Source organism: Saccopteryx leptura, chromosome 2, assembly GCF_036850995.1.
Source record: "Saccopteryx leptura isolate mSacLep1 chromosome 2, mSacLep1_pri_phased_curated, whole genome shotgun sequence".
Taxonomy (NCBI): domain Eukaryota; kingdom Metazoa; phylum Chordata; class Mammalia; order Chiroptera; family Emballonuridae; genus Saccopteryx; species Saccopteryx leptura.
In genome coordinates this window covers 262,295,703-262,309,513 of record NC_089504.1, presented here as the reverse complement: position 1 = coordinate 262,309,513, position 13,811 = coordinate 262,295,703, and the positions used below count along the sequence as shown (strand labels likewise).

At 47.0% G+C, this 13,811-nt stretch overlaps 1 long non-coding RNA gene across 1 annotated transcript; it reads right to left on the bottom strand.

Moving 5' to 3' along the window:
• Positions 1–274: 274 nt before the first annotated feature.
• LOC136393407 (uncharacterized) lies at positions 275–13,408 on the bottom strand. Its single transcript, XR_010749088.1, has 3 exons — positions 13,280–13,408; positions 12,025–12,244; positions 275–372 (listed from the first exon to the last, which is right to left on the bottom strand). It is a non-coding gene; the product is annotated as an uncharacterized lncRNA (long non-coding RNA).
• Positions 13,409–13,811: the final 403 nt, after the last annotated feature.

Genomic DNA, 13,811 nt, shown 5'->3' with positions numbered 1-13,811 from the left:
GAGCACCAGCAGAGACAGCCCACGCAGGGATGCGTTCTTTGTCCGAGCTGTCTCGTTTTCTCCTTAACGCTTTGGACACACCAAAAGGGACACGGCGACTACAGGTCACCCGCAGATGCAATGTGGATTCCTGACTGTATCCAGGCAACTGGGTCTCTCCTTTTTTACAAAGTAAACATTTTGGTATTCAGCTACAAATGTCAGATTTCCCTCCCAGAGAAGGAGCAGCCTGGGGGCGGCACAGAGCCTCCCCTCTTACCTTGCTTTTCCTGTGGGGGCAGGCACAGCGACCTGGCGGGTGGAGTGGGACCCGGGCTGCACATGGTGGAGGACTCAAGGAGGCAGCTTCAGTGAATCTTCATCCTGAAAGGGCTGCAAGAGACAGACAGGGGTTTATTTCTCATAGCCTAATTATTGATTAGAAAAATATTTTATGACTAGAGAAACAACTGGTGTATGGACCAAGCAATTCCCTTTATAACAGGCCCATGAAGGCCAGAGAGCCACTGACCCACACTGTTCCTGCAGTCCCTGTCATGTTAACTTTAGGGCTGACAATTATTCAAAAGGCTTCAGAGTTGTGCATCAGGTCATGTCTCAAAAGCAGGTGGTGACAGAAGGCTTGGCCGACTGGGAAAAGGCGGACTGACATGCGAGATGGAGTTAGTGAGAGCGCATTTGTGTTTTCCCAGTGCTTCAAAGTTACGCAGTGGTTGGGAAACTTCTGACAAACAAAAATACACCGGAAGCTGCACAAATAATCAGTAATAATCTAGAGTTGACATATGAAAGTAGGTATTAAGTTAGCACAACGAGATGTCACGACACACCTTTCAGAATGGCTACCATAACAAATAGAGATACTATTGATTGCTGACAAGGATGTGGAGAGACTGGACCCCATTGTCCAGATGTCTTTCTGCAGGTAAATGGTGACATCAAATGGGACACAGCCATACCTTGGAATACCGCTCGGCAATGCAAAGGAATCGACCTCTGATGTGCAGAAAACCTGAGGCGAGCCTTCAGGAAATCTGGCTGAGTGAAGAGAGTCAATCCCTAAAGGTTACACATGTCATGATTTCATTTCTATAAAATTCTTGGAACAACAAAATTAAAGCAATGGAAGAACAGATCCATGGTTTCCAGGGGCTGGGGCTGGGGTTGGAGGGAGGATGGAGTAAGAGGGAGATGGGTGAGGTCACACAAAAGGAACATAAGAGATGGTGACTGGTACCCAAACCTCCACATCTGATAAGACAGTGTAGAACTAAACACACACACACACAAATGAGTGCATGCAAGACACGGGAGCTCTGAATAAGATCTGGGGATGGTACCAATGTCAATTTCCAGGTTGGGACCTGTACTCTAGTTTTGCAAGATGCTACCATGGGTGAAAATCGTGTGAAGAGCACATGGTATATTCCTGTATTGTTTCTTACAACTGCGTAGGAATCTATAATGGCTTAAAAATAAAGTGCTTAATAAAATTTTAAAACTTAAATGAAACCTAGTATTCTGAGGACTGACAGCTCAGAATACTTTCTGGGGAAGCCTGAAAAATAAAAAAATTCAAAGTGAAGGACACAGGCAGAGGCTGGAGCTATTTCTGCACCTGAGTGTGTACGCTCGCGTGTGTGTGCCCGTCTGCCTGCCTGTGCACACGTGTGGGAGAAAGGTAACAGCAGAGGTTATTTTGGGGATATCAGGGCAGGGTGTGGACAGAGCTCTTGGCAATGGGGCTCTGCTGGGTACTAGTGAGGAGGCTTCTAGAGGCAACGGGAGGGACCGACGACGGCAGCTCCCTGTGGGACACAAGGGCCAACCATCAGCTTTAACTTCAGTAGCCCTAACATATGCCATTAGATAGAGCTACAGTTACTCTAGCTGCTGGAGCCAAACCTTTTTTTTTTTTTTTTTTTTTTTTGACAGATTCAAACCATGGAGAACAACGAATTATCTCTGGGTGGTTGTGAATGGGCTGTATTAGTCACCAGCACTTCAATTGTACTTCTGTTTGGTTATCAAATGACAATTCCATTGACACCCCCTTGGTGAGTGTGTCCTCTGTGAGCAACGTGAAAAGGAGCTCTGCTTGAATTGCAAACCTGCCCTGAATCTGTAATCACAACATGACTTCACTCATTCAGGTTTCAATGAACTCAGCTTTAGGATAATCCAAAGTGAAGAAAAGAAGAATTGACAAAGGAAGAAAAAGAATGATGAGTCAAGCAAGGCAGGTGCTGGAGTCTGTCCCCTTAAATCTTGGGTCGGTTCCATGGACCCTTCCGACCTAGGCTCAACAGGGGTCTCGCCCCACCCCAGAGCAGAATGTGAGCAGAATGGACTGATAAAAACCACCCAACAAGGTGGGGGGAGGGGCCTGGGAGTCCGCGACTTTAGTGGTAACAACAAAACAAAATGGACTTCGCTTTCTGTTCAGGACTACAACTTTTAATACTGATTTCTTAATAGCAATTCACAACCTGTACCTAATAGGTTCCTTATTCTCAATTCAGAAAGTAAGCAAGGTTTGCTATGTCTGTTTCTCAGTGGCTCTGTTTCTAATAATCTATGCTCTTGGTCATCCGCTGTCCTCAGTTACTCACTGCTGTCCTATATTTAAAGGGCCCTCAATACACTTTATTCAGGTATCTTAATGGACCTCTATGGGACATTTTCAGCTTGAACAGTGAGGTCAGCTTTTTGGTCACTGTTTTTAGTGGCCCGCCAGAGTAAGCTAGCCGGTTTAGGGTAAATAATAGAAAAAGGATGCTCTTTGGGGCCAGACAGATCTGCACGAGGCAACTATGTGACCTCATCAAATTATCTAACTTCTTTGACTCTGAATGACAAAGGGGTCAAAAGTCAGACCACCCGATTTGAATCCTAGCGCCTCTGCATACTGCCTGGGTGTCCTTGGATAACATCCTGAACGACTCTAATCCTCAATTTGTTTACCTGTCCAATGCGTATGGCAGAGACAGCTAGTTTTCCTACTTCCCTAGTAACTACTAACGAACATTTGGTTTTTAGCTGGACATATGTGACCTCCTAAATAAAGACCATGTTTTTCAACCTCCCATGTAGCTAGGTGTGGCTATGTGGCTATGTTTTGAGAGATCCTGTGCAATTTCTGGGAAGTCCTTAAAGGAAGGGCGTGTGTTCTTTGCCACCTCTTCTTCCACCTTGTTTCCTGGGATGCAGGTACGATCGCTGGAGCCTTAGCAGCTATCTCAGACCCTGAAGATGGGCTGCACCCTCTGGGGATGACAGATCAAAAGCTAAAACAAGCTGCTGTGTGAATTTTTTGAATTTACTTTAAAATGTTTTAATGTAAGAGACTAGAACTAGCATTTAAGCTACTGTCACCTCAGGTGTTTTTTGTCACATGTGGATGGTCCTGATCCTAACTGATATAACGGGCAGAGCAGCTGCCAATCGACACAAGAGACAAAGGCCAAGGAAGGATTTTCAAAAAACTCTCTCCTCCAGGAAGGCAAGGAGGAAACTGACAAACATTGTTTCCAAACCCTGGACCTTAACAGAAAGCTTTTTGGTGGGCCTATTTATTCAATCTGTAGACATCTATTCAAGGAAAAAAACCCTACTGAATCTCAGTCAGAGCAGCAAACTTTGTGGCACTGTAATGTGCCCCTCTTCAGCTCCGTGGCAGCCTTATAAACCAACAGTCCTCAATCTCAGGGAAACGACACCTCCCCCCAGCTGCTGGAGGGGGCAAAGCAGGGCTGGAGTGTTTTCAAATCCTCACTCCCAGAGAACGGTCATTATTTGACCTGTCCAGTGACTTCATGAAAGACCCCACCGGCAGGGCTATCTTTCATTGACCCACGTTAGAGGTCATGCAGTGGGAGTAGCCTTTTACCCTGGTATGCGTGTTGACAAAAATTACAGGGGGTTGTTTAACTTTACAACCAGTTGGGGCAAACAATAGGCTAACCAAAAAGCTAAAAGGAAAATCTATGGAATAACATAGTTATAGGGGCTTTGAAAAAAACTCAAACACATTCCTGGTCCTCTACAAGGCCACAGCACACGCAGGGTGAGGTGCATTCCCAGGGCTGGGTGCCTGTTCAGGAAAGACCTGAGAAGACCCTAAGCTCTCACCTTTGGCTGACCTTGAGGCTCTGGAAAAGAAGGAAATAGAAGCTAAGAGTTGTCAACTGTCTGGCTTAGCACTGAAGGTGTGTCCCAACACACATACAATCCTCGGCAAAGACTCATTAGTGCCGGGCGTTTAGAGAACTCTCTGTGTGGTCAGTAGCTCCCCAGTCAGGGGTCACATACAAGAAAGGAAAAAGATTCAGAAAAGCCACCGAACAAACAACAACAACACACAACAACAGCAAAACAAAACCAGGGAGAGTGGAAAATGTGACTTCCAGAGTTGCCACGTTACACTATTTACCTAGTTTTCAAAAGAAAATTACCAGACAACTAAATAAAAAAGAAAGTATGGTTCATGCACAAAAGATGATCAATCAAAACTGTCCCTGAAAAAGCCCAGACATTGGACTTACTAGACTTATCACACAAAGACTTTAAATTGGCTATTTTCAATATGTTCAAAGAACCAAAAGAAATCATGTCTAAAAGACTAAAGTATGAGGATTATATATCATCAGTTAGAGGTTATGAATTAAGAAACAGAATTTATTTTTAAAGAGCCAAACAGAAATTCTGGAGTTGAAAATTTCACGATGGGAGCACAATAGAAGATGGGAACAGGGACAAGAAAAAATTAGAAAACTTGAAGGACAGTTTAAATGACCTAGTCTCAGGAACCGAAAGGGACAAGAGATGAGTTGAACAGAGCCCCAGACTCTTGTGTGAAACACCACCAAGCATACCAACATATGCATAAACGGGGTTCCAGAAGGACACAGAAAGGGAAAGGGCAAGAGGAAATCTGAAGAAATATGGCTGAAAACTTCCCACGGTGGTGATAAACATAAATCCGCACTCTCAAGAAGCTCAACAAACTCCCAAGTAGCGGAAACCCAAAATGTTCACACCTATACATATGAAAAATTAAATTGTCAAAAGCCAGAGGCAAATAGAAAATCTTGAAAACAGTGAGAGAGAAGCAACTCATCAGGTACAAAGGATCCTCAAAAAAAAAAAAAAAAAAAAATGAACACTTAAACATTCTAACTAAAAGGCAGATATTGGTAGAACAGATAGAAATAAACCAACATGGTACAACTAGATGCTCCCAAAAGGAGACACATTTTAGATCCAAAGACAAATAGATTGAAAGTAAAACAACAAAAAAAGATACATCATGTATACAGTTACCCAAACAGAACTGGAGTAAGCACACTAATATCAGATAAAATATTATGCTCACTAAGTACACAATATCACACTAATATATGACAAGATGGTTAGAAAAAAATTAGAAATTTTATAAAAGGTCAATCTACCAAGAAAGATAAAATAGCCTGACCAGGAGGTGGCGCAGTGGGTAGAGTGTTGACCTAGAATGCTGAGGACCCAGGTTCAAAACCCCAAAGTTGCCAGCTTGAGCACAGGCTCATCCAGCTTGAGCGTGGGATCACTGGCTTGAGCATGGGATCATAGACATGACCCCATGGTAGCTGGCTTGAGCCCAGAGGTCGCTGGCTTAAAACCCCAAACCGCTGGCGCAAGCCCAAGATCGCCGGTACATGCTATATAACATATATCATATTAAATGCCACAGTAAATACATCAGGCCAGCACATAGTAAGTACTCAATAAATATTCATTTCTTTCCTGTTTTCCCATGAATGTGACAGAAATGATCTCTGTTCACCAATCTGATTTCCATTTTCTATGTACAGTCCATCCTCATAATTTGGGGGTTCTATATTTGCAAATTTGTCTCCTTGCTAAAATTTATTTGTAACCCTCCAAATCAATAATCATGCTGCCCTCATGGTCATCCATGGCCATGGGCAGATGATAAAATACTTGAGTTGTTTGATGCACATATACTCCCAACTGAGGTAAAAAAAAAAAAGGACTGTTTTGCCTTCTTGTTTCAACTCTTGTGTCCTTTTTGGGAACTAGTTAGTGACATTTTTCAAATTGTTGTATTTTTGGTGGTGATAACAATGTTTAAATGGTTCCCAAGTGCAATGCTGAAGTGTTGCCTAGAGTTCCTAAGCACAAGAAGGCCGTGATGTGTCTCATGGAGAGAATACGTGCTAGATAAACTTTGTTCAGGCATGAGTCATAGAGCTGCTGGCCATGAGTTTAATGTTAATGAGTCAACCATATATTAACTGAGGTGTCATTAAACAGATTCACACAAAGAACAGGTTACATATTGATCAGCTGATGAAAAGGTTGTGTCCAGAGGCTCATAGGAACCTAATTATGAATTTCCCCTAGGACAATGGCTCAGTATTCTCTACATCAGTGTTGGCAATGACTTTATAGAAAATAACTACCACAAATAACAAGAATCAACTGTACCTGAACCCTGCTGTAATAGGTTAAAACACGTGGCTAGAGTATCCACACTCCTTTCATCAAGAGACTATTTCCCCATATTTTGAATCTGGGCTGGCCTGTGGCTGCTCTGAGCCAACAGAATGTGGCAGAAGGATTGTGCAAGCTCAAGAGACCTTGCAGCTTTTGCCTTTGTCCTCTTGGAACACGGTCCTGGGACTATCGTGTCAGGAAGTCAGCTGAGCCTAGTGGAGGATGAGAAGCCACCTGGAGAATCAAGTCACCCCGGGCAACAGCCAGCACCAACTGGCAGACAACATGAATGTAGGACTTCTCAGCCCAGTGGATCCTCCAATCAAATACAGCTGTATAAGCAACCCCAGGCAAAACCAGCAAAGGAGCTGCCCAGCCTCCTCACAAAAACCTGAGAAATAATGCACTCTGTTGTTGAAAGCATACATTTGAGATGGTGTATTCTACAGGAACCAATAACTGGTACACCTGCCTGCCTGGAGTTCTGCGTGGCCATGGAACTTGCTTTTGCTGTGAAAGAACACACGTGTCACTTCTGGGTGGAAGCCTTTATTTGCTCTCCCTTGCTCTTTCCCTGCTGTGGCAACCAGGGGAGTGTGTGTGGATAAGGAAGAGCCTTAAGAATGGAACGCTGACTGAACATGTGAGGGCATTGCCCTAGACAACTGCCCAAAGCAAAAGCAGATATGGTGTGAGCTATAAACTTTTGTTGCACAATGCTATGGTTTGGGGGCTGTTTGTTACCATAGTTTATCAAGCCTATCCTGATTGCCTCCATTAGAATAGTAGCACTGGAGATTTAAACAGACATTGGCTATGCAAGACATTTTCTCCACCCATCCAACAATCTCTAGATTTACCTGGGAAAAGGAATTTAGGCTGATAGTTCAGTGGAAATTGGCTGTCTAGGAATAATTTTTTTTTAAGTGAGAAGAGAGGAGATAGTGAGACAGATTACTACATGCACCCAGACCGGGATCCACCTGGCAACCCCCATCTGGGGCCTATGATCAAATCAACTGAGCTATCCTCAGTGCCTAGGGCCGATGCTTGAACCAACTGAGCCTCTGGCTATAGGAGGAAAAGAGAGAGAGAAGGAGAGGGAAGGGGAGAGAAACAGATGGTTGCTTGTCATGTGTGCCCTGACCAGAGACCGAACCTGGGATATCCACATGCTGGGCTGACGCTCTATCCACTGAGCCAACAGACCAGGGCCAGTCTAGGAATAATTAAATATACTAATCAGCCCCTTCAAATTCATTCATTCTGTATACATTGGTTGGTATCCTTACCAGTTAACTGCACAAAGGACATTCTTGGGCCACCCTTGTGCTAATCTGATAGTCTTTGGAGAACAAAGAGGTGATCCTGAACCAGGTCACGAGATATAGCATGCCAAGAAGAACAGAACACCGGTCAGCTGACCTTGCTGTCTTTGCTGAGCTGTGTCCCATTATCACAGTCAAGTTCACCTTACAGCTCAACTAGCTTGCAACAATTTTCTCATGTGTCAAGTGAAATGAGAAGACAAGTGTGTCCTGAAATCTAAATGGTAGCTGATAAAAAAGCAATAGTCCTTCAAAACAGGGATTATATTATTGTTGTGTAAGACCTCAATACCTTCCCTGCCTTTGATATGTAAATGTCAACATATGCATACATATGGAAAATGGATAGATATTTGCATCTTCATTTTTAAAAACACACACACACACAAAATCCAGTTACTTCTAAAAGTGGTTCATAAGCCATCACCACCTGTGGCATTTTGTTACAATAACTGAACAGACTAACACAGACACTTGATCTATTTCTGCACAAAACAGGTGGGGCTGTGTTAACAAGCAAGGAGAGTTCACACTGTCGAGGAAGGAGGCTTAGGTCTGGCTGTCACACAGACAGAACATGATTTGCACAGGAGACTCAGGGCTGAGAAGGTTGATTGTGCTTGACAAATTATGGATATATTTGAACCAACGATGAGTACCATCGTTCCATACTGTGGTCAGCGTTGTTGGCTGCTTCAGATGAGTCAATCAGCACTAGAATTTAAACCACTGGAAGAACCTGATATTTCTGACTTTGCCTATAATTTATTTCACCCTGTGGGAATTCACTATCTTTTTGCTGAACAGGAATAGCTCCGTCCTATGGCTGCAGTCCCAGCCTCTGTAACCATGTAATTCCTTTTCCAAAACTGCTTGGTCCACAGTTTCCACTGACCCTGTGGCCACAGACTTCTTCCTGACGTTTTCTACAATACCGGATTCTGTGAGTCAAAGTGTGGGACGCTGGCATGGATTCAATTGGAGCTGAACCAGAAGAAATGGGTCAGAATTTGAGTTGAAAGAGGAATGGTTTGGAATAGACGTAAAGGAGAATTCTTGTTAAACATTTATCTGGTGATTTGAAGACCTATGCTCCAAGGATCTGGGCCAGCAACAAACCCTCTCCACCGCAATGAGATGTCCAGCTTGTGACTTGCTGACTTGCACAGGACTCGGGAGCACTTGGGCTGCCCCCATTTTCACCTCATGCCCAACTAGTCCCATTCCACTTCTGCCATGCCCCTCCCCCATTAACTCCCAAAGCACCCATTGGTAACATCAACCTGACCGAACCTTTCCTAGGGAAACAAAGAATACGTGCACGCACACAGCCACATTCCACCCCTTTTGAGCATCTCTGCTCTTTGTCCAAAGCTCCTCCCCCAATCTCCTCTTTTTGCCTCTCTAGCCCCTGCTCACTCCACTCCCCTCCCCCAGATCCCCTCCCAAAATACCCCCACCTTGCACAGTCCCCGCAGAAAAAAAAAACAGAAACCAGCAGAAGGACATTCAGTGCAATAAAAGACCTGTGGTTACGCAGTCCGGCCACCATGGCCCCAGGGATGGAGGTGGCAGGTGCAGCTCAGGTACCCCCACCCCAAGGGAAGCCCCCAAACATGAGGCTGAGTTGGCAGAGACCCCGGACCTTTCTTCTGCTCTGAACTTAAGACTCCCTTAAGCAGCTAGGAAGCACTGGGTTAGGCCTCCATGGAGCTCCAGGCAAGAGGCTGCCACGTGGTCTCAGTGGACCCCCAATGGCTGCACGGCGCTGTGACAGACTTTCTCGGTGAGTTCAAGACAGACACTATATTATGAAGAAGACGAGCACCTGTCAGAAGCCAGGCCACTTCCCCTGGAGAGGAAAGTTATTGTGAAAATCGGGGACAAAGGCAAGAGGGACAAGTCAGAACACATGGCAGCGGCGTTTCACTGAAAATACTGGGAACAACAAGACAGTCTCCCATTCTGCCCGGCTTCACACTGGCTGTTCCGAGCCTGAGGCTAATCACTCAGTGCCTGTGAGCTGGACACAGCCTTCCTCCTTCGTGGGGGTTCCTGGGAGGCTAAACTGAGGCAAGGGTAGGAAAGGGTGTTAAGGGTCCAAAGCTTAGCGATGAAATGAACAGGCCAACCTGCCTTCCTCTCAGCTGAATCCAGAGACTGTAGGCACCGTTTGACCAGCTTTTTCCAGGCAAGCTCCTGTGGTTCCCAACATGTCGGGACTTGCGGCAAGGTTACTCATTGTTTCAAAAGAAAGCTTTTTTTTTTTTTTTTAAATTATGAAATTGTGAAAGAATTGCCCTAGGAACCCATTATAGCTAAAAGTCCAGGATTCCCAAGATGAATGTCAGAATTCCCCCTACCAGAGTGCCAAGGAGAGGCTGTTTAAAGGGACAGCAGCGCTTGCACGAGCAAAGGGAGAGACTTGCTAGAAACACAGCTGGGACCAAATCCACAAGAGCCCAAGGAAGAAGCCAGGAGGGTCTCAAGAGGAATGGTGGGGTGTTGGGCAGACAAAATATATTATGCTCACTTTGTTAAAGATGGCGCTGCCCACGTGGAGGCCTGTTGCCCAGGTGATATTAATGAGTGTTGGGGGCAGGCTGTGGGCAGGCAGGATCCTTGTAGCCTGGGGCTTGGTTTTAAGACTAAGCCTTTCCCACCCTTTTTGATGTGAGGTGGTGCAATCCCATCATGCCTCAGATAAGTGACTTTGTATTAGAGACTTCCCTATTTTGTATACTGGTTTAAAGGTTTTGATTTCTGCACTATAAAGTGGGGCAGACCGGGAGCTTGCTCTCTTGGTTCCTGAGATTAGCATTAGAGCATAGAGCAAGTTGGAGTGCAGAGTAAGGCCACATGGAGAAGAGGAGAGGCAGTCAAGATGGTGGAGTGCTGAAAGAGAAGCCAGTTTGTGCAGAGTTTGTGCAGAGAGAAGGAGATGGGGAACAAAGGAGAATGAGGCTAGTGAGCTAGAAACCTTTGATTCTAGGAAACTCGGATAAGTCAGTCGCTTTGTGAGAACTGAATGAGTGGGTTTTGGAGCCCAGTGTGTGTTTTTACTTGCCTGCCAGGTACAAGCTAAGATTAAAGCTAATGGCCCACCAGTTTTTGGCTCCATTGTTTCATTACCAACTGTCCGAATCCAATGCGAACCTGCATGGGCCAGGCAGCTGTGATGGTGGCCGTGTATAGTGGCTTTACATGGGGGGTGCTGCAGGAATATGCAGGGGGACTGTAGGGGGGAGTGATAATAACCCCCCAGACTTTGTAGGGTGCACCAGGGTTTCAAAAGCACTTATTCATTCCCTATTTCATTGACTCCTCGAAAAGAACCCTATCTTGTATGTATCACATGGACCTCACGAAATTGCCCTACCGGTTCAGAGAGGTTAAATGGCTTTCACAATGTCACACAGTAACTATTACAGCATGGCAGAGAAAGGAGGTGGGGTAGTTTGTAAAGTGGGGGCAGTTGACATTTCTGGCCCCTCAGCTTGTCCAAGACTTTCCTTCTTACTGCCACGTGTGCCAAGGACAGGTGTGAGTCTGGAGAGAGGATGTGTTTTCAACAGCACTTGGAGGTCTAGTGGGGCCAGCGAGAAGGCAAAGAATAATTTTGTTTTTCAGAATCCTTAAATCCTGGTTCACCACTGAGCCAGACCCAGTTTATGAGTGTCCCAGGTCAGCTGGACCCCACCTGTCCCCTCCTCAGCTGCTTCTCCTAATACCCCTGGGTGGGGGGGACACAGGGCTCCTGACAACAGGACAGATCTTAACAAATCAACTGTGGGCACAGGGTGGCTTCCCCAGGGGCTACCTGGAGAGGCTAGATGACACAGCTCAGCACTGTGGGGGATGAACTGCCATAGAGAGAATGCTGACCATGAAAGACAGAAGATGGGAAGAACCCACAGACAGACTCCCCCACTTCCTCTCCCGCTCTGAAGGTGGGGAGGAGCTGCTTGGTCCCTGGAAGACACCTGGTGTGACCAAGCTAAAGGCTGCGGCGTTTCCTTGTGAAACTAGCTTGTATATACTTGCTGTCCTTCCTTCCCCGCCTCCCCTCGCAGCACCACACGCACAGAGTCCTGCCGCCTTGACTATACGCCTCCCAACCAGGCCCATCACAGACCTGGCTGCAGACACTTCTCTTCTGAGGAGCTGAGACAATCATTTTACCCAAATTCCTACTTCCTACCTTATCTGCAGAGGGTCCTGTAATCTCCGTGAAGACGTATGGCACAGGATCCTTCCCGCTGCGACGCCCGGATCTGTGGTGAGAATCAAGATCCCGAGGCTGCCCTTCTTGTGGGCCGAGCCCTCAGCCAGGGCACTGCAGGGCCTTGAGGCCAGCAGAGGTCAATTTCTCAGGTGAGGGTCCCTAGGTGCCATGGTTGTCTGGGGCCTGCGGGTCCCACCTGCAGGGATATGGACTTCATTAATACAAGAGGACACACCTGTGAGGAGAGAGCAGCTTCAAGTTAGAACCTCTGAAATTAGCATGGTGTTGAGATCCAGAAATGAGCTGTGTCCATAACATGAGATTGACGCCCTCCCTACTAAGTGACAGATGGAAAAGAAAAGTAACTTTCACACTGCTCATTGACAACCCATTGTGTACATCATTAAAAAAAAATCATAATAATAAAGTCCCAGTGTATCGAAGGCCACTTGGAATGGAGCATTTTTAAGTCCCCAGAAGAGGGTACCCTGGAAACGTCAGGGCAGGTATTTCACTAACGTGGATTGGGGCTGAAAAGTCAACACTTTGGGATTGGCCATGGTTCCCACTTGATGTCCTCCAGCAATCTGTCACCTTCACACTTGGGAAATGTATCAGGCAGGGGCCAGGGTAACGTCACCCAAGTGTTTCCAGGTCGTGGCCCTGGCTTGTCCCCCAGGGGAGAGGTGCTGTCAGGGGAGCCGGCAGGAGGCGATGGAGCCCAGGACCCTCTGGAAGCGCCCTGACCAGACAGCCCCTGCCCGCCTGCCCCCTGCCCCCTCCAGTCACTGCCCGCCTGGAGCCCTGCTGCCCCCACTGCCCCGGAGTCCATCTCCTCCTTGTCCTCTCTCAGGTGGCGCCTGGTGACATCAGGCCTCTGCCTCCCGTCACACGTGATGCAAACTCACACTGCCCTCCTGCCCTCCAGCTCTGCTCCCCCTGAACCAGTCTTTCACGTGGTCTGCGGGTCGGTGCATCAGAATTCCGGGGCGGGTGGGACGGGTTCAGCTTTAGGAGGGGACTGGGCCGGCCCAGGAGTCTGTATATTTTCACAAGTGCTGCACAAGAGGCTGCTGCAGGCTCACCCCCTGTCCTTGGCCGCTGTCTGATCTCACTTACACACAAATTTGCTCCCCTCGTGCCCTTGGTTTAGGTACTAGGATGGGAGAGGGTGGGTGTGTCTGCATAGGCCAGATGAACTGGCGGGCTGGCCCACCTGAAGCCTCCTCACCTGAGCGACCGTGGAGAGGACACACAACAAGCTTGGCCATATGAGGAGTGCCTGTCTCCTGTCGGCTGAGGAAAGGGTGGCGTTTGACCCCAAATCAAGGCCTGGCCCTGACCCATGGGCCAGTGCCTGAGGAGAGAGAGAGAGAGAGATATGATTAAAAACTGCAAGTGCTATTGCACTAAATTTGTTCACACACATGTGCACACACACATGCACATACACAGGCACACACATGTGCACACACATACACCTGCACACGTGCACACGCTGGGCACAGCAGCAGTTTCCAGAGGCCCCGTGGGGAGGCTCTGTCTCCCATTTCACTGAAGGGTAACCCTAACCCCGCTAGGACTCTGTGTGTCGGGGATGACGCCTGGCAGGGAATGAAGACGGCCAGACAGGGCGCCAGTGCCTGTGAGAGGACCCCAGACCTTCTTGCTCTGCAGCGAGGGTTTCCTCCATCTCCACACCTCACTGCCCCCCTACGTTTGTGACTCATCAACCCCCTCCCCCTGGCAGGCACCCCGAGTTT